Below are 26,690 nucleotides of genomic sequence, written 5' to 3'. Positions count from 1 at the left end.
TTTACTTCAGCTACAGTGAAATAAGGAGAACTGTTAATTAAATTAAAGTGATAATTAACAATATATGTATACTGCAATCTTTTGGGGGCAAATATATCACTAGCATTTGAATTTCAATGCACAGTGTACATGGGATCCTTTTCAATTATAGTATTATTAACACAAAATACTTAAGTCCTTTTTTCCCTTTTCTTTAGCTTTCTATGTGCCAAACAAGTTACCTAAGATATACCACTTTTGACAAGTTAAGAAGTTGGCAGTTATTAGTAGTTTTCTGAAAAACAAACAGACCAAAAAACTGTTAATTTGAATTTGACTTTGTGATGCTTTAAAGATTATCAAGCCAACAGTTCTTGGGTCAGTTATACAAAAGAGGTAGATTTAATTAAGAAAGAGGAAGGACCATCTAGAATGTCCCATTGCAAAGTGCTGTTTCTTAAATTCAAACCTATGCTATTAGCTATAGCGTTTGGAGCACATACTAAATTGTAGGTATTATGCTTTATATATATTTTCTCTTTTAGTCCCCATAATAAGCCTGAGAGGTAAGGAAAATTGTTACCATTAGCATGTTACAGATGAGAAAATTGAAGCACTGGGATGCCCATGGTTAAAATATTATTAAGGGTTTCAAAAGAAGTTTGACTCCAGAGCATCATTACGTTATACACCAAAGAGGAACTATTTTTTTCTGGTTTACCCAACCCAGGTTGATTTCTTGCTCACGTTACATCTCCAGCACAGGTCAGAATAACTTAATACTTTAAAAGCAGTACATGTAGCTAAAGAGGTAAAGAAGGTCAATGACCTAAGGATGAAGTGTGCCTAATTGAACCAGAATATTTGCACTTGGACCTGTGCAGCATTCCTTGAGGATGGTCCATGCCTAATGTAAATACAGGGATGTTAAATCATATCAAAGAGAAACTGCAGCTTAGGAATTTATGCAAGTCAACAGCTGTGACCTTAGTCAGGCAGGCAGTGGAGTTTTCATTCAGCAAGCTGTGCCTCATGCTTCTTTGGCTAGAGCTATGTATATTTAATTAGTGTCCTCTCACCTTCACAGTACATGTTTTTCCACTTGACAGTTTCTGGCACCAAAAGAATGTCCTTGAGAAAAAGTAAGGCCTATTGACTACTAAGCATATTATTTGACTTGATGCTCAACCATTCTGAAGAAAGAATTGGGAATAATGAAAGACAGTGGGGCATAGAGCCACTTTAACTGACAGTGTCAGGTCGGTCGAAGCTATTGAACAGTTCCTATTAAATTAGCTTAGCTTCATCTCGCCTAGTTAAAGCTGGCATGCTGACAAATTAGTTTCTATCTGTATAGAAAAAAAAGAGTAAGGAAGAGCCGATTTACATTTGGGGGCTTAGTGACAGTCATATCACAAGGTCAATAAGAATATGTCCATCACAGAACTATGTTTGTCCCATGTCAATACATTGGATGATCTGCTTCAAAATATTTAGCCCTTCATGAGATGGGAGTGCATTCTTCCTAATGAAAGTCATTTCATTATTTCTTTGAAGGAATTTTAACACAGTGTCACAGTTTTTGTTGCTGGTTGGAAATCAAAATGTAAATTTTATTTTACGTTTTTACTCATAGAGATGTAAGACAAAATTGTGCCCCCTCTTGAAAAAAAATCATGAAGATGTTCTTACCAAAATGTACCAAAATGTTTTTATTCTCTGCCTTTAAAAAACTGTGTATTTTTTTGAAATAGTATCAAGAATAACTTTGTATATATGATTTTAAAAAAAGAGACAAAAGTTGATCCTATCTGATTTTTTTTATCCTAGAGATTTTAAGTCCTGTGATGTTTAGAATTTCCACCAAAACAAGGGAAAACAACTGTCTTGAGGGGAATCCTGGCCTCTTCTAAGAATTCATTTGGATGTAGAACGAGAGTCCTTCACTTTACTTTTAAAAACTAACTCTTATGGAAACCAGTGCCATGCATGCATAAAATAGCTTCCTTCCTTCCTTATGTTGCTCATAACTGAAGTGAATGGAAAACTTATTCTGGAGAAATCAGAAAATGAGACATGTCAAAACTGTGTTCTTTTGTGCCTGGGTATAATGAAGAGACAGTTCCTCCCATCATTTGGTACTGCTCTCTATCTTTATCCCCCATTTTCCTGGTTCCCTTTTTGTTGCCCAGCATTTTCAACTGTGGCATTCTCCAAACTAAATCTTTTCATACTTCAAAATTCACTCTTCCCTCTCCATCCCTACTCATTGTCGATCCGCATTTTGGAGCCGATTTCAGTACTTAATCTGATTACTCTATCATAAGAGGTTAAGTGGCTGATAGCTCTCCCAGAGGAACTTCATGTTTTAAGAGAGAAGAAGTGAATGAATTTCTGAATAGTAGAATTTAGACACTGGCACAAAATAAAGTGCTCTTCAAGATGAATTCGAAAGCAGAGGGGCTCACCTGGTACTTGTAAAGTCCCCTACCTACTTTCCTTCATGCCCGCTCCACTCCACCACTTCTCCTCTGTTTAAACCTCCGCCCTACAGATTGTAAGAGCTGGTCCTGGGGCTTCATACCTGCTGTATTAGTTATACCATTGAATAACAAATTATCCCCAAACATAGGCTGAAAATAGCAATAAGCAGCTTTTACTTAACAGCTTTTGTAGGTCGGGAACTTGGGTGCAGCTTTAGCTGAGTGGTCCGGCACGAGGTCTCTCACAAGGCTGCAGTCAGGGTGTCATTGAGGCTGCAGTTACCTCAGAGTTTCACTGGGAGATGACCCACTTCCAGGCTCAGTCATGTGACTATTGGCATACCTCTAGGCCTCACTGGCTGTTGGCTAGAGGTGTCAGTTCCATAGGGCTGCTCACAGCATAGCTCCTTAATTCACACACACACACACACACACACAGAGACACACCCCCACATATATTGAACCTAAGATGGAAATTATAGCTTTGTATACAACCTAATCTTCTCAGACGTGCATCCCATCACTTCTGTTCCTCAGAAGCAGGTCACTAGGTCCAGATCACTCTGAAGGGAAGATGATGACCTAAGGGCCTGAATACCAGGATGTGGAAAATGTTGGGGTCCATCATGGAAGCTCCTACCACATTTACACACACCTCAATAAAGGAATAGGAAGGGTGACATCACTTTGTTAGAAAGTTTGTTATGCTTAAAGTTATATATAGATTCTAAACTTGGCTATATCTATAGATGTCCGTGTGACCTGTATCAATTACTGTTAGACAGTATGCTTTTTGAAAGTGCCTGCTTTCATGAAGGTATAACAACAGCACATATTTTAAAGGTTTAGTTGGACAAGACTATATTCAAGAAAAGAAAGAGAGAAGTAAAAACAGGTAATTAAGTATGCCCACACAAATAATTCTTTTGTTAATTTCCAGTTAAACACTCATATTTAAGCTCCTATTGTATGTCACACATCATACAATATACTGCAGGTGCAAATGTGAATAGTCTCTGCCCTGCTGATCTCCTAGTTAGTGGAAGTAACTAACAGGTAAAGAAAACTTACTGAAGTATAAAGCATGTGCGAGACTAGGGGATTGACTAAAATACCATGGATAATGAAGTGTATACTGTTGCCTGGTTAGCCAGCAAAGGAGTTGAATCTTGACCTGAGTCTTGAAGTAAGAGTGTGTCAGGTGGGCAGAATAGGGGAGTGAATTACAAGCAACAATAAGAACAATATGAGCAAAGGTGCAAGTCAAGAAGGCATAGGCATGTTTGGAGAGCCCAAGATGTTCAGCAAGAGGGGCCCCGAGTGTGTGAGATATGGAGAGGCACTGCAGGAGGCTTGAGATGTAAGCAGGAGCCAGATCATGTTAGGCCTTGTGTGCCATGTAAGGACTTTGGATTTTGTCCTGAGCTGAATGCCGTACTACTGGAAGGATTTCAGCAAAGGTTTAAGCAGTCCAGATTTGTGGTTTAGAAACATCCCTTTAACTTCACTGTGGATTTCAGAGTGGAGGGTGGCAGAGGAAGTGAAGAGGAATGGGATTGTATCATAGAGTTTAGGTCCAGGTTCTTTGGCTTCAAACAATTTCTGCTTCACAATTATATAGGGAAAATAAGTAAATGTCTTGCAAATCTTCAGATTCCCCATTGTTCAAATTGAAATTATTATAGCAAGTACCTACCTCACAGGGTTGTGATAGGCATTATAGGAACTGATAGATGCAAAGCACTTAGTATACCTCATGGCACATAGTAATTGCTCCATAAATGGTAGCTCTTACTATTCAAACTGTTTCAAAAAACAAACAAACAAACAAACAAAACACCAGTTACAACGATTTTTCAATAATTCAAGTGAGAGAAGACAGTGACCTGGATTATGATGATGGTGTTGCTGAAGGACAGAAGTGGATGCATTAAAGAGACATTCAGGAGATAAAATCAAAAGGCCTTAGTAACCAGTTGGAGTTACTCTACTATTCACATGAGTAGTCTATTAGGGACTACTGACGACTGTAGCTTTTCTTTGACTGGACAAAGGACCTGGTTCTAGACTGAACTATGACAGATCAATATAGATCCCTAGTTATTTGTCGCTGATATAAAGCCTGTACTTTAATCCTGCTGTGTGAATCAGGGTTGGCAGGATCTGCTCCTTTCCATCTCTCTTTCTTTAGATTTGAAACTATATAAGGAATACTTGCTCACTTTGGGAAGAAGAGTAGAAAAAAATCTCAGGAAATAGGTCTCCCTTATCAGTTCAACTTTTTTTAGATTCCATATATAAATGAGATCATGCAGTATTCTTGTGTGTCTAGCTCATTTCACTTAGCAAAGAGTTCTATAGGTTCATCCATGTTGTTGCAAATGGTAGGATTTCCTTCTTTTTTTAAGGCTGAATAATATTCCTATGTGTATGTGTGTGTGTGTGTCTTTGTGTGTCTGTGTGTATTAAATTTTCTTTAGCCATTCATACATTGATAGATACTTAGGTTGTTTCCCTATCTTGGCTATTATGAATAATGCTGCACAGCAAAGGAAACTATCAAGAGTGAAAAGACAACCAATATAATAGGAGAAAATGTTTGCAAGCCAGGTATCTGATAAGGGCTTAATATTTAATATATAAAGGAAGTCAAACAACTCAGTAGCAAAAGGACACAAACAACCTGATTAAAAAATAGGCAAACAATCTGGATGGATATTTTTCCAAAGATGACATAAAAATGACCAACAGGTACATGAAAATTCAGTGCTCAACATCACTAACCATCTAGGGAATTCAAATATAAATCACCGATATCACCTCACACCCGTTAGGATGGCTACTATCAAAAAGTCAAAGCATAACAAGTGTTGGTGAGGATATGAAGAAAACTGAACCCTTGGTGAGGATGTAAAGAAAAGGGAACTGTTGGCGGGAGTATAAATTGGTACATCTATTATGGAAAATGGTACGGAAGTTCCTCAATAAACTGAAAGCATAACTCTCTATGATCAAGCAATCTCAATTCTGGGTATATATCCAAAGGAAATGAAATCAATATCTCAGAGAGATATCTGGCTGTTTGTTTTAGATGCCCTTTATCAGGTTGATCAAGTTCCCTTCTGTTCATAGTTTGTTGAGTATTTTTATCACGAAAGGGTTGGATATTGTCAAATGCTTTTTCTGTGTTTATTGAGATGTTCATGTGATTTTTAAAATTTATATTGATATAGTACATTAAACCAACCTTGCATCCCTGAGGTAAATTACACTTGGTCATGGTGTATAATGTTGCTGGATTTCGGTAGTTAGAATTTGTTGAGTAATTTTATTTCCATATTCATAAGAGATATTGGTCTGTAGTTTTCTTTTCTTGTGATGTCTTTATTTTACTTTGATATCAGGATAATACTGGCCTCAAAAATCAGTTGGGAATTACTCCCTTTTCTATTTTTTGGAAATGTTGTGAATAATTGGTATTAATTCAGAGGTGAAGTCATCTTGGCCTGAGCTCTTCTTTGTAGGTAGTTTTTTTATTACAGATTGAATTTCTTCATTTGTTATAGGTCTACTTAGGTCATCTGTTTCTTCTTGAATTAGTTTTGGAAGCTTGTGTTTTTAGATGAGTTTTTTCCATTTTATTTAAATTATCTGATTTGTTGGTATAAAATTGTAGCATTCCTTTATAATCCTTTTTATTTCTGTAAGGTCAGTGTAACTTCCCACTTATATTTCTGGTTTAGTAGTTTGAGTCTTTTCTCTTTTTTTCTTAGTCACACTAGCTAAAAGTTTGTCAATTTTATAGATCTTTTGAAGGAACCATTTTTTTGTTGTTTCATTGATTTTTTTTCTATTGCTTTTCTATTCCCTATTTCAGTTATTTTTACTGTAGTCTTTTTTTTTTCTATCTACTTACTTTAGGTTTAGCTTGCTCTTCATTCTTGAGTGAGTTAAGGTGGAATGTTAGGTTATTGATTTGAGATACTTCTTTTTTCTTAATGTAGGCATTTACAGCCATAAGTTTCACTCTCAGTACTGCTGTAGCTGCATCTAATAAGTTTTTAGTATGTTGTGCCTTTATTTTCATTTGTCACAAAATATTTTCTAACTTTCCTTGTGATTTCTTCTTTGATCCATTGGCTATTTTAGTAGGGTATTGTTTAATTGCCACATACTTTTAAATTTCTCAGGTTTTCTTCCATTGTTGATACATAATTTTATTCTTTTGTTGTCAGAAAGCAAATTTTGTATACTTGTATCATTTGAATTCTTTTAAATTTGCTAAGGCTTATTTTATAGGCTAACATGTGGTCTAGCTTCTAGAATGTTTCATGTGCATCTAAGAAAGATAGATATTTTGATAAAATGCTCAATATCACTAATTATCAGAGAACTGCAAATCAAAACTACAATGAGGTATCACCTCACACCAGTCAGAATGGCCATCATTCAAAAGTCCACAAACTATAAGTGCTTGAGAGGCTGTGGAGAAAAGGGAACCCCCCTACACCATTGGTGGGAATGTAGTTTGGTGCAGCCATTATGGAAAACAGTATGAAGATTCCCTAAAAGACTAAAAATAGACTTACTGTATGATCCAGCAACCCCACTTCTGGGCGTATATCCAGAGAGAACCTTAATTCAAAAAGATACAGCACCCCAATGTTCACAGCAGCACTATTTACAATAGCTAAGACATGAAAGCAACCTAAATGTCCATCAACAGATGACTGGATAAAGAAGCTGTGGTATATTTATACAATGGAGTACTACTCAGACATAAATAAGAATAAAATAATGCCATTTTCAGCAACATGGATGGACCTGGAGAATGTCGTTCAAATTGAAGTAAGCCAGAAAGAGAAAGAAAAATACCATATGATATTACTTATATGTGGAATCTAAAAAAAAAAAAAGGCAAACAAACTTACTTACAAAACAGAAACAGACTCACAGACAAAGAAAACAAACTTATGGTTACTGGGGGGATGGGAGTGGGAAGGGGTAAATTGGGAGTTTAAGATTTGCAGATACTAACTAATATATATATAATAGATAAACAGCAAGTTTATACTGTATAGCACAGGGAACTATATTCAATATCTTGTAGTAACTTATAGCAAAAAAGACTGTGAAAATAAATAAATGTATGCTCCTATAAGACTGAAGTATTGTGCTGTACACCAGAAATTGACACAACATTATAAACTGACTATACTTCAATAAAAGTTAAAAAAAAAAAAAGGTATTCTGCTGTTGTGGATGGAATGTTTAATACATGTCTGTTTAGGTCTAGTTGGTTTATAGTATGTTTCAAGTATTTTAGTTCATCCTTTACCTTTTGCCTAGTTGTTTTACCCATTATTGAAAATGGGGGGTTAAAGTCTCAAAACATTAATTTGGAGTAGTTTTTTTCCTCCCATCAATTTTTCCAGTTTTTCTCATGTATTTTTAGGCTCTGTTGTTATGTGCATATAGTTATAATTATATCTTCCTGATGGATTGACCCTCTTGTCACTTTAAAAGGGTCTGTTCTAGCAGTTTTTGTCTTAAGTTTTATTTTGTATGATACTAGTATATCCACTACAGCTCTCTTTTGGTTACTGCCACTTGGTTTATATTTCTTGTATTTTTACTTTTGAACTATTTTTGTCTTTTTTTAAAAAATAGTTTAATGTATTTTAATAGCAAAATTACAGGACCAACACAGAATACAGACAATGTTAAAAACACGTACTTGCATGTAGGACAACTCAGTTAGAAAAGTATAGTGAATGGATGGAATTTACTGTATAATAAAAATGCTACAAACACCATTTAGTTGCTGTCAATAAGATATTTACTTGTTTTAAAAAAATCCTAATGCTGGCATTGTCCAGAAAAATTTAACAAGTTTATTTATAATTGTTACAAAGTTGAACTGCTGAAACTTGTTCACTGAAACATTTTGACTTGCATTAATGCTTTATGTCCCCGTGTTTATATTAAAAATTCACACACTAATCAAAATGGAAAAACTGCCAATACCTGATTGCTGTCCCCTATTTTTCCACTTGCAATCATATACTTAGTTACCTTTTGACCCCAAGGGAGAAAAATATCTAACATTCAGAACTACCAATAACAAGCAGAGATTTTTTTTTTTTAAAGAATGAAATATTTCCCATCATAGTGGATTCTTAAGCACGTTCTCCACGTATGCGGTGTGCTAGCTGGATGTCTTTTGGCATAATTGTTATATGTTGGGCATGGATAGCACATAAGTTGGTGTCTTCAAAAAGGCCAACCAGATAGGCCTCACTTGCCTCCTGCAAAGCACCAGTAGCTGCACTCTGGAAGCGCAGATCTGTTTTTAAGTCCTGAGCAATTTCCCACACCAGTCACTGGAAGGGAAGTTTGCGAATCAGAAGTTCAGTGGACTTCTGATAATGTCTAATTTCATGGAGTGCCACGGTACCAGGCCTGTAACGATTAGGTTTCTTCACCCCTCCAGTAGAGGGTGCACTCTTGCAAGCGGCTTTTGTAGCCAGTTGCTTACTTGGTGCTTTACCACCTGTTGATTTGCGGGCAGTCTGCTGTGTACCAGCCATGGTATAGAGACCTCTTTATTTACCCCCCATCTCCTTTGGCTTGAGCTCGGCAAGCTAGAAATGGCACTGGTGTTGGAGAGTGACGGCAGCGGACAAAGGACACGCTGAAGGGCCACTGGCTCCTGCTCGAGCTATTTTTGTCTTTGAATCTAAAGCATGTCTCTTGAAGATAGCACATAGGTGGATCATGTTTGTGGTTTGTTTTTCTTTACCCCATTCTGCTAATATGTGACTTTAGATAAGAATGTTTAATCCATTTATATTTAATGTAATTTCTGATAAGGTAGGTTTACATCTCCCAATTTTCCAGCTTGTTTTCTATATGTCTTACATTTTTTCCGCCTTGTAGTTCTCAAGCCCTGCCTTTTTTTTTAATTGAGTAGATATTTTTAATGTGCCTTTAAAATTTCTTTGTTGTTTCTTTCATGATATATCTTTCAGACATAATTTTCTTATTGGTTACTTTGGGGAATATAATTAGCATCTTAACTGAAAAACATCGTATTCAGATTAATGCTAACTTAATTTCAATAGTATATAAAAACTTAGCTCCAATAAACTCCAGTCCTTCCCTCATTCTCTGTATTATTATTGTCATGCAAATTATAACTTTATGTTTTATAAACCTGTCAACACAGTTTGGTAATTATTGTTTTGTTTCCCTCTAAAATAGGTACAAGAAGAAAAGAGTTAGGAACAAAAATATGTATACTATCTTTTATAATACATATATAACTACTTTTACCAGTTCTCCTGAGTTCTACATTTGAGTTACCATCCTGTGTCCTTGCCTATCAGCCTGAAGGATTCCTTTTAGTATTTCCTATAAGTCTGATCTGATATCAGTACATTTTCTCAGTTTTTATTTATCTATAAATGTCTTAATTTCATCTTTATTTTTAAAGGAGATTTTTATAAGGGAAATTTCTTAGGGGATTTTTTAAGAATTCTTGCCTGACAGTCATTTTCTTGTAGCAATTTGAAGCTGTCACCTCCCTGTTTTCTGTTATTCATTGTTATTCTAATATTCATGAGAAGTCAGCTGCTAATTGCATTCAGAAACACTTGTATCTCTTAAGTCTTTTTCTTTCTGCATTCAAGATTTTCTTCTTTGACCTTTGTCAATTTGACTATGGCATGTTTTGGTGTTATCTCTTTCAGTTCATCTTAATTTGAGATTGTTGAGCTTTTTCGATCTTCAGATTAATGCTTTTCATCAATTTTGGCAGGTTTGCCTCTATTATTTCTTCAAATACTTTATCAGCCCCTTCTTTCTTTTCTCCTTCTGTGATTCCCATTATGTATATGTTGATCTCCTTGAAGATGATGATGTCCCACAGGTCCCTCATGCTCTGTTATTTTTCTTCATTCTTTTTTTCTTTTTGTTCATCAGACTGGATAATCTCTATTGATCTATCATCAGAATCACTGATTCTTTTCTGCAACCTCAAATCTTTTATTGAGCTTCTCTAGTGAACTTTTTTTTTCAGTTATAGTATTTCTCAACTCTTGAATTACTAATTGATTCTTTTTATCATTTCTAAATCTTTATTAATATTCTCTCTCTAAGGATACATTTTTGTCATACTTCCTTTAATTCTTTAAACATAATTTCTTAAGTCTTTGAAGATAGTTATAATAGCATATTTTTCTGCTGAGCCCATGCATAACTTCCATCCCTGCCACCATGGCCACTTTGTTCATGAGCCCATTGGGCAATGACTTAGGTGGCTGAGCAAAGAAGGTAACTGATATCCACAGAATGGTCATTATATTCACTTGATTGTTAAAATTCCTCCTCTACAGAGGTCACCCTTTGGTGAGCACTTATGTGGGCCACAAATATATTCACATTTTTTGCCCAAAGAAGCACAGCCACATACTTCTATCTCAAGTTTTCCTTATTGCTAATTTTCCAAACATATTACTTCTAAGTCCCTGACCATTGAGCCAAACCACTGGCCACATCCTATGAATGTCTGGCCATTTTTTTCTTCTAAGCAGTGAACAAACAGGTGCATGACTACAAGTTCTGCCCACTGGGAGGACTCCACGTCACCACTGTCCTTCAAGGGTGTCCCTTAAAAGCATTGTAGTGCTGCAGCTGTCTACTTCTGGGTGGTACCTGTGTATCTTACAGATCCTTCTGTAAACTAGGCCTGATATTTCTCTTCCTCTGTCAACTGATCGTAGGGAACTCCCCATGAGGCCATAGGTACAGGCTGAGAAGAAGATAGTGTAACAGGAGTAGGGATAATGGGCATTTGGACAACATCTTCATGAAACTTACTGTACTTTCAGAGCCATTTCAGGCCCAATCTCATATATTCCACCTACATTTGATGATGGAGTGCTGCTTTGCATATCAATTTAATAGCTTGATGGGTCAGATAATACCCAGTTCATGATGGTCAGTTCAAGTTGCAAGATAACTTGGTGGCCCATGGTTAAATATTCAGTTTCTACTGAGGCCCAGTAGCAGGCCAAGAGTTCTTTCTCAAAAGGGGGTTAGTGATCTGCAGTAGATTGCAAGGCTTGGCTGGAAAATCCTGAGGGCTTACCCTGCAGTTCACCTCGACATAGACTCCAAACAGCTTCCCTCTGTGGCACTGACAATTCACACATCATTGGATCTGCTGGATCACGGGTCTCAAGTGGTGAAACAGCTTGCACAGCAGGCTGGATGAGTTACAGGGCCTTCTGTTATTCTGGGTCCCACTCAAAGCTAGTAGCTATTTGAGACACTTGGTAAATGAGCTAGAGTAACATACCAAACTGAGAGGTAGGTTGCCTTCAGAATTCAAAGAGGCCCACTAGGCAATGTGCCTCTTTTTGGTTGTAGGAGGGACCAGATAAAGTACTTGTCCTTAACCTTAGAAGAGATAGCTTGACATGCTCCACACCACTGGACCTCTGCAAGTTTCACTAAAGTAGGATATCCTTGAATTGTTGTTGGATTTGTTTCTTACCCTTTGGCAAGTAAATGTCTTACCAATAAGTCTAGAGTAGTAGCTCTGTCTTACTCACTAGGTCCAATCTACATAATGTCATCAGTGTAAAGGACCAGTGTGATATTCTGTGCAAATGAAGGCAACCAGGATCTCTGTGAACCAAATTATGACATAAGGCTGTAGAATTTATATACCACTGAGCTAGGATAGTGATGGTGTATTGCTTGTCTTGCCAGCTGAAAGCAAATTGTTTCTGGTGGTCCTTATTAACAGATACAGAGAAGAATCATTTGCCAGATCAATAGCTGCATATTAGGTACCAGGGGATGTGTTAATTTGCTCAAACAATGAAACCACATCTGGTTTAGCAGCTGAAATTGGAACCATTTCCTGACTGAGTGTACAATAATCCCCTTTCAATCTCTAAGACCCATCTGTCTTCTGCACAGGCCAGACCAGCGAGTTGAATGGGGATGTTGTGGGAATCATCACCTTTGCACCTTTCCAGTTCTTGATGGTGGCACTAATCTCTGCTATCCCTCTGGTACTGTGGTATTGCTTTTGATTGATTATTTTTCTAGGTAGAGGAGTTCTAGTGGCTTTTACTTGGTTCTTCCCACCATTTCCCTCACTCCAGAGGTTGGGGAATCAATATGTGGATTCTGCCAGCTGCTGAGTGTGCGTGCGTGTGTGTATTCCATTTAGGCATTCCAGAACTGGAGAAATAACCATACAATGGGTTCTGGGACCTACTGGGTCCCTGGAAGATGGACCTGAACTAAAACTACATTGATCACCTTACCTCCATAATCCTCTACTCTGACTGGTGACCCCCAGTGATGTTTTGGGATCGTAAAATTAGTGTCCTTTCAAAGCCAGTGTCCAGTAGTCCCCCAAAGGTCTGTTTAGTTATTTTTCTAAGTGCACAGTTACTCTCATAAAAGGCTGTAGATCCCTATGGGGAAGATTGGGAAAAGGATTAATAGCATAAATTTTTGATAGTGTACCAGGACCCTTCTTCAAGGTTGCTCATCAAGGGATTCTGGGTTCATAAACTGCATCAAGTCTGGGAATTGATGAGGGGCTGTGGCTGTCTTTTAAAGATTCAGATTAAACTTTTGTTTTCTTGACATGGAACTTTTCTGCTTATACAGATCAAGTAAGAATCTGGTAGGCTTCCTGTCTGTTTCATTCTAGGAACACCATGAGCAAGTAGCCAACATCATAGGTCTGCAAGAGTCAGACTATTCTGATTACTGCTCTGACTCTGCTGTCCACTATGGTAATTATGCCTGCCTTGCCTTTAGCAGTTGAATGTTGTCATTGGGACCCTATCACCTCAACTCCTGCTTTTTTCATTTATTCAAAGAATATTTATAATTGCTCACTGAAGCATTTTTATGATTTTTGCTTTAAAATATACATTAGATAATTCCAGCATCAGAATAAACCTCATGTTCACTCTATTTATTGTTTTTTTCAGGTTGTGATTTTCCTGTTTTTTAGTATGTGAGTGATTTTCTGTTGAATCTTGGATGTTTTGGATATTATTATATTAGACTACAGATTTTAGTTAAATCTTCTGTTTTACCAGATTCACCCTATATGACTTTGTATTGAAATATAGTTGACATACAATATTATGTTATTTTCATGTGTACTCCACAGTGATTTGACATTCACATACATTGTGAAATGATCACCATAGTAAGTCAAGTAACTGTCCACATATCAAATTATTACAACATTATTAACCATATTCCTTATGATGTATATTACATCCTCATAGCTTTTATTTTATAACAGGAAGTTTGTGCCTCCTTTACCTATTTTACACCCCCAACCCCTCCTCCCTGGAAGCCACTCATTTGTTTGTTCTTTGCATCTATGAGTCTGCTTTTGCTTTGTTTTGTTTGCTTGTTTTTTAGATTTCACATATGAGATCATACAGTCTTTGTCTTTCTCTAACTTATTTTACTTAGATTAATACCTTCTAGATTTACCTATGTTGTCACAAATGGAAAGATTTCATTATTTTTTATGGCTGAATAATATTCTGTACATGTTTTTGTGTGTGTGTGTGTGTATATAAAATATCTCCATTATCCATTCATCTGTCAGTGGACACTTGGGTTGCTTTTGTGTCTTGGCTATTGTAAATAATGCTGCAGTGAACATTGGGATGCATACAACTTTTCAAATTAGTGTTTTTGTTTTCTTTGGGTAAATATCTGGAAGTGAAATTGCTGGATCACATGGCACTTCTAATTTTGAGGAAGCTCCATATTGTTTTCCATAGTGGCCACACCAATTTACATTCCCACCAACAGCACATGAGGGTTCCTGTCTTTCCACATCCTCACCAACATGTTATTTGTTATCTTTTGGTGATAGCTATCCTGACAGGTATGAAGTGGTAACTCATTGTGGTTTTGATTTACATTTCCCTGATACTGAGCATTTTCATGTGTCTGTTGACACATATGACTTCTTTGGAAAAATATCTATTTGTGTCCTCTGCCCATTTTTTTTATTGCATTGTTTGGTTTTTGGATGAGCTGTATGCATTCGTTGTATATTTTGGATATTATCCCTTTATCAGATATATCACTAGCAAATATCTTCTCCCATTCATTATGCTGCCTTTTCATTTTGTTGAAAGTTTCCTTTGCTGTGCAAAAGCTTTTAATTTTGATGTAGTGCCATTTGTTTATTTTTGCTTTTGTTTCCCTTGATGTAGGATACAGATTTCCCCCCAAATATTGCTAAGACCAACGTCAAAGAGTGTACTATCTATGTTTTCTTCTAGGAGTTTTATGATTTTAGGTCTTGCATAAGTCTTTAATCCATTTTGAGTTTATTTTTATATGGTGTGAGAAAGTAGTTCAGTTTTGATTCTTTTGCATGTAGCTGTCCACTTTTCCCAACATCACTCATGAAGAGACTTTTTTCCCCATTGTATATTTTTGCTTCCTTCATTGTAGATTAATTGACTGTATATGGATGGGTTTATTTGTGGGCTCTCTATTTTGATCCATTGATCTATGTGTCTGTTTTTGTACCAGTACCACACTGTTTTGATTACTATATCTTTGTGGTATAGTTTGAAACCAGTTATTTGTATCCCTCAACTTTACTGAATTCATTTATTAGTTCTTATGGCTTTTTTGGTAGCCTCTTTAGGATTTTCTGTATTATCTTGTCATTTGCAAACAGTGACAGTTTTAGAGCTTCCTTTTCAATTTGAGTTTCTTTTATTTCTCTTTCTTGCCTGGTTGCTGTGGCTAGGACTTCCAATACTATGTTGAATAAAAATGAGTTGACATCCTTGGTTTGTTCCTGATTTTAAAGGAAATGCCTTCAGCTTTTCACTTTTTGAGTGTGATGTTGGTTGTGGGTTTGCCATAAATGTCTTTTATTATGTTGAGGTAGATTCCCTCTATACCCACTTTGTTGAGAGTTTTTATCATAAATGGATGTTGAATTTTCTCCTGATTTTTCTTCATCTGTTGAAATGATTACATGATTTTTATTCTTCGGTTTGTTACTGTGGTATATCATGTTGATTGATTTGTGGATATTGAACCATCCTTATATTTCTGGAATAAGTCCACTTGGTTAGGGGGAGACTCTCCATGGTTGTGATTTTCCTCCTGCTTGTGGGTCCCTGTTCTGGGGGTGTTGGTCCTGCCTATACCACCTCTCTGTCCCTTCTACCTATCTCGTTGTGATTCCTTCTTTATATCTTTAGTTGTAGGTAATCTTTTCTGCTAGTCTTCAGGTTGCTCTTATAGAAAGTTGCTCTGTACATAGTTGTAATTTGGTGAGTCGATGGGAAGAGGTGAGTTCAGGATCTTCCAACTCTGTTTTGTTACCCTCTTCCCTCTGTATTTGTTTTTATTGTACAAGTCCTAGCCTACTTTTTCGGGCTGTGGGTCCAATGACAACTAACTATCCAGAGCCATTACAGTCCTTTTCTGGTCTGCTTAGTGCTACTTGGAAGCCATTCTGAAAACTAGGGTGATTTTCTATACTGTAGATGAATTCTCAAACTTTCAGGTGTGTGATACTAGTCAGTTTCATGTATGAGTTGTTCAGGGACCTTCCCAGGACTTCCTGTAAATGTATAAAGAATCTCTTTCTCCGACTTCCATTTCTCTGCTATTCTTTCTTTATTTCCTGTTTGGCAGTGTGACGGCACCATTTGATGCTGCTGGACAATGAGTGCAAATCCAGACTCTTCACTTTGTCTGTTACTACAGTGTGCCCACATAGGAATGGAGCCATGCACTCAATCACTTGCTACTGGTGGTTGGGAAGTGGGAGTCCAGATTCCCTACCCGGCCTTTGCTGATGTTGCCACTGGAGCAGGAAAGTGTCTCTCTGGGCTGCCTGATACTGGCTTATAAGGGACCATAAAGCAGTTTCTCCACTCTGTCTCTGCAGATGCTGCTCCTGTGGGAGAGAGGACTAGTTTTCTGTTGTTACCAGGTGGGGGTCATGTTACCAGACTCCCTGTTTTATCCAGCAGGGAGGTAGGCACCTCCCCAGACAACGTGACAGGGAGATAAAAAGCCTGCCCTGGCCTCTTCCAGCCTTTCCACTGTCACTATCGCTACAGTTGGAAAGTGCTACCCTAGGTTATGGGCTACCACCAAGTGAGGAGCTGGACATCTACACTACCTGCTGTGTCTCCACTGCACTGCTGGTGGAGGGAGGAATACACTTTCTTGGGATATCTGTTACCACCTGGGGCACGGGAGTCCAGACTTTCTGCTTGATTTCCTGTAACACCAGTGGAAAGGAGAGGTGGTGGTGGGGATTATCCATGTTTTTTTTCCTCTGAGGTAGGGCAAATTTCTGTCTTTCTGTGCTATCTCTTTCCCAGTCCTTGGGCTAAAGAGAGCAGGCTTTGCTTGGGATTTATTTTTGTCTAATTCTTGTGATAGTCTGGGTTGCAGGGTTCTGTAGTTGCAGTACCCAACCCAGGATATATGAAAGATAAATTCAGAACCCCAGGAACTCACTGCTGTGTTTTTCCTCAAGTCGTGAAGTCCCTAGCCAGTCCCCCTTTGTCTTTCCATCTTTTAATCTCCTCTTACAATTGTTGTGTTATGTACAGTTTTTCGTTGTAATTAGCAGGGATGAGCAGGGATAATGAGTCTACATCATTTTGTCCAGAACTGGGAGTCTCTATATTATCTCTTTAGCTATTAACATTTTAAAATGGATTTTAAAATATCATTTCTCAGCATATTTCATATGCGCATTTCAGCAAGAAGGTTAAGCCAAATTATGTGACCTGCTATTACTGGAAATTCTTCTCTTTTTTTTCATTTTCAGAGTTAAATTTAGTCCTTTTTCCAATATGCTCAATTTCTGATAGTTTCTTTGCCTTTATTCACTTTTTATCCTTTTCGTTCATTTTTATAAATATGTTTAACCTACTTATTTTACATTTGCAATTTCTAAAGCATTTGCGGATCTAATTTGGCTGTTTTATTTTTTTCTCCTACTTCTTACTCATAGTGTCTTTTATTATTTATTTTGTGATTTCTCACAGTGTGATCATATTTATTGGTGCTTTAAAAGTGGAAATTATTTGATAACTGTGTTGAAGTGTCTTAGAGTTTGACTTGAATATTCTTTACTTTCTTCATGGTCCTTTAATGAGTAAAAAATTAAAAGAAATAAATTATCCATCACTTTCAGTTGTTTTCCTTGGGAAGATCTGGTTAATGTACTTAGAATGCCATGTAGCTGGTAATAATAATTAACTCTTGGACTTTTTTATTCTTATTTAGACTATATTTGAATATGCTCAGGAAATTTACTGGAGTTTGACATGCATATTTCATAGAACAAAATCTAAAATTGATGCATATCTTGTTTTGCTTCCTAAAAAACACAAACCTCTTGGTATTCACTAAATACCACCATGCTTCTCTCTATTTGTACTGTCTTGTGTAGTTGCTAATTGCATAGACTATGTGGAAGTCAGAATAATAGTCCTCCAAAGATGTCAGCATCCTAATCCCCAGAGTCTATGAATTTGTTACCTTCCATGGCAAAAGAGGCTTTACTGAGATGAACGGACTGAGGATTTTGAGGTGGGGAGATTATCCAGGCAGGCCCTAAAGACAATCGTAATGGTCCTTGAAAGGTGAAAGAGGGAGGCAGAAGAGTTGGAGTTGGATAAGTGATGATGGAAGCAGAGGTTGGAAAGAAATTGCTGGCTTTGAAGATAGTATAAGTGTCCATGGGCCAAGGACTACAGGTGGTCTCTAGAAGCTGGAAAAGGCAAGGAAACAGATTTTCCCCTTGAGCTGCCTGAAAGGAATGCAGGCCTGCCGGTACCTTGACTGCAACCCAGGTCTGGTTTCTGACCTCCAGAACGTTAAGGTAATAAATTTGTGCTATTTTAAGGCACTAAATTTGTGTTAATTTGTTACAACAGCCATGGGAAACTAATACTGAGGCGTAATTGTTGCTTAAGATTAAGTGTCTAATGAGTGCTTTACTTATATTATTTTCTATGACTCTCCTGGATGACTCAAACATCTGTTTTGGTAAAACATCCAAGTCAAAAAAAAGCATTGCATCCATATCTATGGTATAAATTTCAGGGGTCTTGATTGCCCTAAATTTTCATCTTTGTTTTGGAGCATATACATAACTCAGAAAAAAAATGCTGCTCTGTTTCTTAAGTATCATTTTTCCAACCTAATTGCAGGGTAAGTCAATCAGCCACTTGTTCAGACATAGATCCTGGTTAGCGTTAAGAGAATGTCAAGTTTAGTTTCTAATTATCAGATATTGGCTAGGAGCATGGGTTCTGGAGTCAGAGTATCTGACTAAATCCTGACTCTACAACTTAGTGACTTAAGAAACTGAGGAATTTGGGCATATTACTTAAGTTTTAGTTTTTGATGATAGTAAGAATAACTACTTTATGAGATTATCCATGTAAAACACAGCACAGTGACTGGCACACAGTATCTCAAAAATTATTATTAACTTTATTTAATAATACAGATTTCTACACTGTAGATTATTCCAGAAGGTGCAATCATGACCCCTCTTTTGCTCAATTCTTATTAAAAGCCTGGAGATGAGAAAACACATTTATGCAGGATTTCTTGAAGGATAGGCAGTTCTTCCATTAAGGACTGAGACCTCAAATACTTTTTAAAAAAAATTTGAGGGGGAGGTAATTTGGTTTATTTATTTATTTTTATTATTATTATTTTTTAATGGAGGCACCGGGGATTAAACCCAGGGCCTCATGCCTGCTAAACACACACTGTACCACTGAGCTATGCCCTCACCCCACTCAAGTATTTTTAAAGGCTAGAAAGTTCGAGTCAGTAAGACAACAGGGGGAGTGGCAGGGATTATGGGGAACTGGAGACTACATGGACTCATTAAATATATTCAAATTAAAAAGAAAAAATAAATAAAGACACCCTGTGGACTGAACCAAACTTGTGCAAGTCAAATTTCACTCTATTGCTGCTGTTTATGATCATTGGATAGTCAGATTTTGTCCTTGGATCAGTCAAGACCATCAGAGAGCTGTATTCTTGAATCACCTTAATTTTGTCCCATTTTTAACTGCTGGTACTGAATACTCCCTGGCTTTATGAAATTAGCCTGCAAGGGAACACATTTATTCAATCAACAAAAGTTTATGTAGAGTACTTACTTTGTGATAGGCAAATATTAAGTCATTGTAAGAAGGAGCTATAAGAAAACTCACTGTTGTATTTGTTATGGGACATTATAGAGGATGCAGACTGCTGTGTCACTTTTCCCTTTATGTGGATCCATTGGGGAAATACCTCTTGGGTTCTCAGAATTTTTGTTTTCAGAAAATTCTATGTCCCTCCTCAGTAGTTGCTTTGACTCTATATTATAAAATTGTTGAATCTGATAGTTGTTTGCCTCTTTACTTAGACAAAGACTAGACACTCGAGACCTCCAAGCCACATTTTCGGCTCACTTCTGACAGTTGTACAGGAACGTATAGTCTTTTTAATACAGACTATCGCTGGCTTTATCTCATTTTCCTGCTGTTGCTTTCCTGTCATTTCCATTTTCTCACTCATCTTATTTGTTTTTATAATAATAAGTATGAGTAAAGCTAACCTTTATTGATTGTTACTAAGAAGTGTAATTTTATTTTACACATGAATAAACAAAGCTCAGAGGTGAGATTAATTAACCAAGGTCATGTACCTAGTAAGTGATTAAAAACCATAATTTAAAATCAATCATTCTGACACCAAAGTTTATATGCTTAAATATTAAATTATGCTGTCTATAAATTTAATATAGTGCTTTCTCAAATTTACCTTTGGAATTGAGTGGGAGTGTGTGTGTGTATTTCCTTTAACTTAATGGTTGGATGCAAGGATTGAGGAATGCAGGATGCTTTGCACAAATATTTGTGCAAAATCTTTGTGAAACATCCTTAAATCCTGATTTCAACCTGTTATGTCCCTCTGAATGGAAAGGGGAGGACATCAGACACCATTCATGTTTGACTGCCAGTGATGTATATGCTGATGAACTAAGGGGAAAGAACAGTGGGAACTGAGTGATAAGAGTTTTAAAAGAATGGTAAACCCACTCTTTTAGAATAGGGAGGCAGTATGCATAGGGATGAAGAGTGGAGGCTTAAGAGCTAGACTGCCTAGGTTCAAATTCTGCCTCTGCTATTTACAAACTAGATACTTGGGCAAGTTCCTCAACCCCTAGAAGGCTCAGTTTTTTTTAAAAATATAAACTTTGGGTAATGACAGTAAGCAATGTATAGGTTTATTGTGAGGACTAAACAAGATAATACAGTGTGCGTATTCCAGTGTCTGGCAAATAGTAAACCCTTAACCAAGAGATCAAAGTTAATATTACCAGCAGTGAGACATAGTGACATCATGTACCTGCTGGTAGGGGCACAGAATCTCTTCTTTGTATTCTTGTACAAAATGTGTAATCTGAACTTGATCATAATGAAATAGCAGATTTGAGACAAATCGGAAATGAGGAACATTCTTCAAAATAACTGGTTAGTATTCTTAAAAAGTGTCAAGGTTATTAAAGAAGAGGAACTGTGCCATATTAGAAGATATCAAGGAGACAGGACAACTAAATGCGATGTAGGATCCCGAATTAGATTCTGGAACAGAAAAAGGGCATTAGTTGGAAAAACTGGTGAAATCTGAATAGGCTGTAGTTTATTTAATAGTGTTGAACCAATATTAATTTCCTGGTATAAGTAATTATACTATGATTATGTAAGATGTTAACAATGGAGAAAGCTAAGAGAATGGTATATGGGAACACTGTAGACTATTTTTGCAACGTTTTTGTAAGTCTAAATTTATTTCAAATTAGAAGATTCTAATAGGGCTAACATAAATGGAAGTGCAGTACTAGTTGGAATAGAAAATTTTTAGTGTTTAGTCAGTGCTATTAATTTACAACTACAAGATAAACACGTTAGACCATTAATTCATAATGAACCAAGTATATTCAAATTTATTTTGCAGTTTATTACGTAACTTTATTTTTTTTTTAAAGTTTGGGAGCTGTTGTGGGTTGAATTGTGTCCTTCCAAAAATTTATGTGTTCAAGTCATACCCCACCGTACCCCAGAATGTGACCGTATTTGGGGATAAGGTCTTTAAAGAAATTGGCAATAATTCATCATTCCCTTTTATTAACATTTTGATGAATTTTGGATACTGTGTGAAAAGTATTATAGTAAAATTGCAATATATTACAATGCTGAGAAATGTACATTCTGGTTAGCAGGTTTTGCCTACATGAGTACTTAAAAGGAAACATTTTAGTTGAGTCAGTCTACTGTTCTGCCTCAGTAATGGTAATCTGGTGAAGGTAACTGATTCTTTGATGGTTAATAATCTTTCAGGGGCCTTAGGCCATTATTCTTAACATAAATTATTTGTGGATATATCTGTACCTGTAAGTAAATATGTTTGAAGAGATTTGATCTGAATATATATCTTTTAGATCCCAGTATCTGCTAGAGAAAGTATTTTTATTGTGTTTTATGTCTCTCATGTGCTAGTTGCCAACATACCTCTTCCTCCTAATAATGGTGTAGAACAAAATGAAATTATGGTTACTAAGGATTGCAGTTAGTTGGACTTTGGCTAATTAATGTTTTATTGTGTTAAAGTTGTTATTTTTGTAGTAATGGAAAGAGAACTGTTTTAGGATTCAGAAGACCTGGGTTATAGTCCCAGTTTTGTATTTTCCTAGCCATGTGACCTGGGCAGAATACATAAACTTGGTTAGTCTCAGTAAATGCTAACGTGTAAGTATTTGATGTAAGTATTTAATGTAAGTAAGTAAACTTGGTCAGTCTCATAAAATATAAATAGTTATATCTGGAAAATGGGCTAAATTTATTAGCCTTCACTGCTTACCTAAAAAGGTTGTTGAGAGGATCAAATAAGATGATGTATGTAAAAACTCTATGTATTCTATAAAGTACTATGTAATGATAAGGTAGTAATCAATAATAATTAAAATAGCTAAAATAACAAGAATTTAGTATTTTATCCTCAAAAGTTTCAAAGAGACTCCTAGGGCATTTGTTACTGTCGTTCTTTCATATAAGTTCATGAGAGTCAGCCAACAATATTTAGAGTCATTAGACTGTTTTTTTTTAAATGAAAAAAAGCATTTAACTTTTATCTGCATTTTGCTGGGAGAGAATATGGTATTTTATATAAATAAGTAAACGTCCAAGTATAGATGTCTAGTAGGAGACGAGCTGACATTTCTGCTTAATGTCCTTGTACACCTGTAAGCACAAAGAAAATTAACTGTTCTCTTATGCCTAATCACTGAATATACGGTACTGCAATATGGAAATCTGGAAGCACTGTTAAGTGTGTAGCAGTAGAAATCTCTCATCTGGCAGTTTCAAAAAACAGTCTTTTTCTCTTAGCAGTGTCTTTTCTTTGCATTTTGAAAATAAAATAATACCTATTTATTAGATAAACTGAGTTATCATAAGGGCTCTGAGATTATGAATAATATCACATGGATCCTAAATTTTCTGTGCAGCCAAGTGGTTTACCAGTTTATAGACTATACCTGCAGATAGCATGAGAAGGAGTACTGCATGATGGTTAGACATGTAGGTTATGGAGGTGGAGAGTCTAGTTGAGAAACCAGCTCCACCACTTACTAACTATGAATTTGGGCAGCGACTCTTATATTAGTTTCCTATGAGTGCATATAAGAAATGACCACATCTCAGTGGCTTTTAACAACAGAAGTTTATTTAATCACACTTCTGGAGACTGGAGGTCTGAAATCATCATCATTGGGCAGCAGTCAAGGTGTTAGCACAGCTGTGTGCCTTTCTGGAGGCTCTAAGAGAAAATCTATTCCTTGACCCTTCTGGCTTCTGGTGACTGCCACCATTCCTTGGCTTGTGGCTGCATCACTCAGATCTTGGCTTCTGTGGACACATTGTCTCTTCCTCCTCTGTCTGTTTCAAATCTCCCTCTGCCTCCTCTTACAAGGACACTTGTGACTGGATAATCTCCCCTTCTCAGGATCATTGAGATCCTCATCACATCTGCAAAGATCCTGTTTCTGTATAAGATAACATGTACAAATTCCAGGAATTAGAATCTGACATCTTTAGGGAGATCATTTTTCAGACTTCTATAGCATTCAAACCTTTCCGAGTTTCATTGTCTTCATGTCAACAATGGTGATGATAATAGCACCCACCTCATAGGCCCATGAGGAAGATTAAAAGAACGTACATGCTAGATGGATGTATTTTAGTTACTATTATCATAGCACAAAGTCCCCATTCCAGATCATTTCTAAAATAGAGTATATCCAGAACCAGTATGTATTCTTGTTATGGCTGAACACAGATAAATAGAGTAACAGGAAAAAGAGAGGAACCAGTAAAATGATATTTTCAGTGTCTCTTAAATCCCTGAACATGGTTTCCTATTCTCCCCTAAATTATACTGAATTCAGTTGCTAATACTGAAGCTAATAGACATATCAAGACAAGTTTTTGCTCCAGTTTCAAATACCACTGACAAATGTGTACTCTCATGGGGAGCACCAAATCTGTATTATCTGCTTTAAAAAATAAATATGCAAGCAACCTAGGTGTCCATCAACAGATGAATGGATAAAGAAGATGTGGTATATGCATACAATGGAATACTACTCAGCCATAAAAAAGAATGAAATTTTGCCATTTGTAATAACATGTTTGGACTTGGAAGATACTATGCTAAGTGAAATTAGTCAGACAGAGGAAGATAAATACTGTATGATATCACTTATATGTGGAATCTGAAAGCTACAACAAATTAGTAAATATAACAAAAAGAAAACAGACTCATAGCTATAGAGAATAAACTAGTGGTTACCAGTAGTGGGAGGGACAGGAGGCAGGGCAAGATAGAGGTAGGGTATTAAGAGGTACAAACTATTACGTATAAAATAAATAAAGCTACAAGGTTATATTGTACAACACACGGAATATAGGCAATATTTTATAATAACTATAAATTGAGTATAACATTTAAAATTTGTGAATTAGTATGTTGTACAACAGTAACATATCATATATTGTACATCAACTATATCTCAATGAAAGTAAGAAAGAAAATAAATATTTAAAAACTTTGAATAGTTTTATGTTTATAGAAAAGTTCCAGCTAGTGCAAAGGGTCCCCATATAGCCCATACCCAGTTCTGTCTATTGTTAACATCTTGCATTACTATCAATACATTTGTCACAAATAATGAAACAATTTTGATGTATTATTATTATCTAAAGTCCCTAATTTATTTGAATTTTCTTAGGTTTTTCACTGGTATCCTTTTTGTTTCAGGACTCCATCCAGGATATCACATTACATTTAGTCATCATGTCACCTTAGGCTTCTCTAGACTGTGATAGTTTCTCAGACTCTCCTTGTTTTGATGAATTGACTGTCATGAGTACTGGTCAGGTATTTTGTAGAATATTCTTTAATTTGGGGTTGTCCCTTTTTTTTTTTCATAATTAGACTAGGGTTGTAGGTTTTGGGGAAGAAGACCACAGAGGTAAGGTACCATTTTTTATCACATCATCTCAGTGGTACATGCATCAACATGACTTATCATGGATGATAATCACCTGGCTCAGGTACTGTTTGGCAGGTTTGACCACGGTAAAGTTACTCTGTTTCTTCCCGCCTTTTCATATTGTACTTTTTGGAAGAGAGTCATTAGGTACACCACCTACATTTTTAAAAAATCTGATAAAATACACATAACGAAACTTACCATCTTAAACATTTTAAATGTACAGTAGTGTTAAACATTTTCACATTGTTGTGCAACCAGTCTCCAGAACTTTTCTGTCTTGTGAAACTGAAACTGTATACATTAAATGGCAACTCCTCATTTCTCTCTTCCCTGAGCCTCTGGCAACCATCATTCTACTTTTCTGTTTCTGTGAGTTTGACTATACTTGATACATCATATAAGTGAAATCATACAGTATTTGTCCTTTTGTGTTTGGCTTATTTCACTTAGCGTAATGTCCTCCAGTTTCATCCATGTTTTTAAAACTGGCAGGATTTCTTTCTTTTTTAAGGCCGAATAATTTTCCATTATATGTATTTACTACATGATGTTTATCCATACATCTGTCTATAGATATTCGAGTTGCGTCTCCCTCTTGGCTGTTGTCAGTAGTGCTGCTTCTATGCCATGAGCTGTGCCGCTCTCGTTTAAGGAGTGATGAGTCATGTTCACCCATCTTAATCACAGAATGTCTACAGAAATGATTTGGAATTCTGCATTAACGATTTGTCTAGCCAAATTATTTATTTATTTAATAATTTATTCAGGTCAGTGTAGATTCATGGATGTTGATTTTATACTTTGGTTTATAGACCAGTACTTTTTTTTTTCCTCAAATTGTTCTAGTTTTGGCCATTGAGAGTCCTTTCAGTTGGCTTGTGCCTTGATATGACATACTCTCACTGTTTTATTTTTTGTGCACTTCCTTACTTCCTGGCACTATAAGATGCTCAAGTTCATTTCACATATTCCTTTCCTTAGTCCTAGAACCAGCTATTTCTCCAAGGAGCCCTGGTTCCTTTTATTGGATAACAGCATAGAAATTAATATCCAGACACTAGGTGTGCTTGTTGCTACTGAGGTGTCATTGCTTGTAGGTCTTCTCGGTGGACAGACACAACGTGGAAATATATCTGTTTATACCAACCCCTGTATACACATGTATTGATAATTATTTCTAATTTATCAATCAGTATCTATATTAATCTAAACCTGATTTTATTCTGTCCATAATTCTATTTGAGTATCATGATTCATTTCAGCTTTCCCCTTTAGTTTATCTGTAACCTCCTATTCCAACAGTGAAAAACCTGACTTGCACCTTCCACCATTCACTTATTTGTGCAATCCCAGGATACAGGTATAGTATTTCAGAATTGTTAACATGTATGCCTAAAGGAAACAACTTAATCACCTAGAGTACAATGCTGTGTCTTTGTCTTTAGTCTTATATTCGCCATTCATTTACAGTTACTGAGGTAAACACTTTTCCCCCATCTCCTTCAGTGAGGTTTCATACATTTGAAAATACAGTTAGA

General features: G+C 36.4%; 1 pseudogene; it reads right to left on the bottom strand.

Moving 5' to 3' along the window:
* Positions 1-8,634: 8,634 nt before the first annotated feature.
* Positions 8,635-9,052, bottom strand: LOC105065930 (histone H3.3A-like; annotated as a pseudogene).
* Positions 9,053-26,690: the final 17,638 nt, after the last annotated feature.

This window comes from Camelus bactrianus, chromosome X (assembly GCF_048773025.1).
Source record: "Camelus bactrianus isolate YW-2024 breed Bactrian camel chromosome X, ASM4877302v1, whole genome shotgun sequence".
Classification (NCBI taxonomy): Eukaryota; Metazoa; Chordata; class Mammalia; order Artiodactyla; family Camelidae; genus Camelus; species Camelus bactrianus.
The sequence above is the reverse complement of the archived record's forward strand: the minus strand, read 5'-3'. Positions and strand labels throughout refer to the sequence as shown.